We start from the raw sequence: 4398 nt of genomic DNA on the forward strand, positions 1-4398 counted from the left end.
TCTTGTCCACTGTCACCCCTAGGTCCTTTTCCTCAGGTCCTTTCCCACTTTTTCTAGTGGTTAGAGCAAAACACTGGAAGACAGAACTTCTGATTCTGGTTCCTTGCTCTACAGTGAATGACCTTGATCACGTAACCTCTGTGTTTCTCACTTTCCTCTTCTGTGTTCTGAGGTCTTTTTTATGCTGTGAATTATGTCCAAGACAACTTGGAATCCAGGTGTGTTGCCAGTGTGCACAGTGATTGCAGTAGCTTTGATCACTACTTTTCTTGCTCAGATCCTTTCCCTGTCCTCAGTCTGGGAACATTGTCAGATGAGTAGTATGTCTACTAGTCAGAGCAAGAGACCTAGATTTAATTCACAACTCTGTCACTGAATTTCTTTGTGACCGTGCCTCAGTTTCTCCATATGTGAAATGTGGATAGTAATGTCCATATCTGAAAATCACTTTAAAACTCTCAGAAATAATAACAATAATTAATAATAAAAGTACAAAGTGCTGTCTTGTATATAGATAGAAGACATGACCTGCTAGTTCTTTTATACATACAAAGCTTGATCAAGTAAAGGAAATGCACAGGGTAACATAGATATGTTGAACAATTCATTCTTGTGATCCTACATCAAATGCCACGTATGGAGGTACAGAACATAAGATCAGAGCAGAGGGTGATTTCAGTGGAGAATTTCCTCTCTTCAGTTGGAGGAAGAGGGGTAGAGTGCAAGGAATCCTTTCTCCTTATGTAGTGGGACTGTACCTTTTTCAGTAGCTAAAATAATCAGTATTCTGTGAAGCAAGTCTTTCTGCATGGAAAGGGAAATGTGAGTCCAGGCCTGTAGTAATTGACTGACCTTGGGAGAATGACAATGCTGGAAGCCCTTCAAATATTTTAATTCCTTTATTTTTCTATTGTGAAGTGACCTTTCTCCACTGTGTATATAAATAAAAGCCAGGAGGCAGTATGGTCTAGCACAGTGTTTCTTTTCAAGCTATCAACTTCTTACTCAAAACAAAATGTTCATGACCACCTTATATTTACTATAGGTATAAAACATATGAATGATAATAATAAACCTGTACTATTTGTGCATGTTTTGAGACTGCTTGACCTTGCAGAATAGGGCTGTATGGGGAGCAAGATTTTCTTTATTTTAGATTGAAATTTTTATTACATCTTGCAACTCTCCTACTTCCCCCTGAGGGTCGCAGCCTATTGGTTGAGAAACTCTAGTCTAATAATCACTAGTGGATTAAGTATGAGGCTAGGAGCCCCAGAGTTCGCCAAAGATGTGTGTATGGGAAAGTCAGATCATTTTAACTGTTCTGCCTCAGTTTCCTCATCTGTAAAATGGGGATAACAATATTTTCCCTATCCCAGAGATGTGTTCTGAGGATAATTTTAGTCATGGGTGTGAGGTATTCAGATGCTACAGTGATGAGCGCCACGGAGGAACGTATAAATATCTGAAAGAAGAAAAATGATGTGGCTTTTAAACTTTAACCCAGACTATGCTGCTGTTGTAGCAAAAAATAATGGTGAAATTGACATTTATATTAATCAGAATCTTGAATGAGGAAACAGTCTCAACTACTATATTTATTTAGCTGCTGCTGAATCAATGAGTTCAGGTCAGGCTGAATTAAGAGCCAGGATTTCACAGACCTGGTTTCCACACTCTGACCACATTTCTGGACCTAACAGTTGTGCCTACTTGACCCATGTGACCATGGAAATAGAATACTGGGATGCCAAGTCATGCTTCATGTTCTCTAGCTTATAGTGTAACTGGGAATGACACAGACAAACAATTTGTAGTTTATAAAATAGCATTTCCCGCCAGTCAAAGAGTTAAATTCTACATATAATTTATTAAGTGGTCAACGTAGGAACCAAAAAGGGCTCTGTTCTTGCTTCTTAGAAAAATAAATGTTGCATAGATGGAAGGGTTATTTTGGCATAATCCTTCCAGGCATCTCTCCCACAGTAAGGAGGATTGCATAGAAGTCATACAAAAGGCTGGATTCACATACTGAGAGGAAGAATGTGTTCATTTTACATAACAGAATGGAAATTATAAAGATATTGGTGAACTACCCAGCCATCTATACTACACACTATTGGATTGGAAGGGCATAAGGCCCAGATCCTCACTGGTATTTAGGCTCCTAACTTCCATTGATTTCCATGGAAGTTAGGAGCCTAAATACCTTAAAGGATCTGGGCCTAAAATGATATGGTGATGGGTGCTGCATAAGAACATAGACAGAAAGTTATGCTAATAGTTCAGTAGGTGGAGCTCTTCCCTTTAAATCAGTACCAAACTATCAGCCTAGGTAGCCTATTTCTCCTTGTTTTTTCCTCCCCCCCCCCCCCCGACATTCTGGTTAAACTTGGATTTAAACTTGGAAAGTGGTCAGTTTGGATGAGCTATTGCCAGCAGGAGAGTGAGTTTGTGTGTGTGTCCCCGGGAAAAAAAAAAGAAAAGAGGGGGGTGAGAAAGCCTGGATTTGTGCTGGACATGGCCCACCTTGATTACCATGCACATTGTAGGGAGAGTGGTCACTTTGGATGAGCTATTACCAACAGAATAGTGAGTTTGTGTGTGTGGTTTTTGGAGGGGGGTGAGGGGGTGAGAGAACCTGGATTTGTGCAGGAAATGGCCCACCTTGATTATCATGCACATTGTGAAGAGAGTTGTCACTTTGGATGGGCTATTACCAGCAGGAGAGTGAGTTTGTGTGTGGGGGGGGTGGGGGGTGAGAAAACCTGGATTTGTGCTGGAAATGGCCCAACTTGATGATCACTTTAGATAAGCTATTACCAGCAGGACAGTGGGGTGGGAGGAGGTATTGTTTCATGATCTCTGTACGTATATAATGTCTGCTGCAGTTTCCACGGTATGCATCCGATGAAGTGAGCTGGAGCTCACGAAAGCTCATGCTCAAATAAATTGGTTAGCCTCCAAGGTGCCACAAGTACTCCTTTTCTTTTAGCCTAGGTACAGAGGCTATACTGCTTGAATTGCCAGCTTTAAGATGAGACATAAAAAGTATCCTTTACAGTTGTGCTCATTAAGGATCCCATGGAACTTTTTGTAAGTATAACCCAGAGTGCTGGCCAAATTTCAATACGGGTAATTTCATTCTGCACCCTAAATTTCCCTGTAGTTTCAAAGTTCTGTACTGTTGCTGTTTCATTCCACCGCGGAGATGGTAGCATTTCAGTATTAGATAAAGTGATTTTTTTTTGAAGCAGAAAAGAATTTTATTTGCATAACACTTACAAAGAATAACCAAAAAGGAATTAAGCAGATATATTGTTTGTAAACTACTTTAAGCTTCTTCTGGATGGATGTAATGTGTAGTATAAATATAATATTCTCATAATACAGTATAGCTGAGCGCAATGAATAATTAATCTGACAAATTTAGTCTTTTTATCCCACTTGCAGCACATCTGTGAGCAGATTAGAATTCCTGTAAATGTATTTGTTATTTGAATTTATTCAGTGAACTGGATTATTTGCGTGAATACTAGATTTTCAGTATTTTGGGGGTCTTTTTGGGCTGGTCAGCATTTGAAAATTTTACTGATATAACTTTTTAGGTTGGGGAGCGATGTTTTTATTTAAATTGTTATATACTTGTATAACTCCATGTGGACACAGAGTCATGTATAGAAGTGACTTTTACTGGTGGAGTAGTTATTGCCCTGCCTGTACAGGAATAGCTTTACTGCTATAAAGTGTTTTCTAGCAAAACAGCTCTCAATTTGGCAACTCCTCTGATAGATGACATCTTTAATAGTTCAACACAACAGTGTCACATTTGGTCTGAAATCATGTTTTAACGTGGGGTCATTTTGCCCGGAGGCAAGAATGCAACCCACTGACCCATACCCACTAGCTATGAAGTGAGCTGTAGCTCACGAAAGCTTATGCTCAAATAAATTGGTTAGTCTCTAAGGTGCCACAAGTCCTCCTTTTCTTTTTAGCTACATAGCTGTTATTGTGGGGAAGGTAGCTATTCCAAAACACCCTCATGGCTAGGAAATTAATTATAAAAATGCTGCATCCTAGTCTCATTGAAGTCAACAGGAGTTTTGCCATTGATTTTATTGGGACCAAGACTGGTTAAGCAAAAGTAGAAATTGATGCTGTGTTGGTTTGTGGGTCCTAGTGGTACAATAGAAAGGAATGATCAATATTCACAATAGAACTATGACTCCAGTCCAACAAGGTGCTCTGCATACGCAGACTGTTTCACCCATGCAGAATCCCATTGCTTTAGGTGATACTCTGTGCTGGGTTAAGGATTGTCCCTGAGAAAAGCTTCTAAGATTTAGGCTATCAAACTTTGATTAATTTTATCAATGCTAAACAAATTAACAGACTTGC

This window comes from Lepidochelys olivacea, assembly GCF_965140295.1.
Source record: "Lepidochelys olivacea isolate rLepOli2 genome assembly, chromosome: 18".
Lineage (NCBI taxonomy): Eukaryota > Metazoa > Chordata > Testudines > Cheloniidae > Lepidochelys > Lepidochelys olivacea.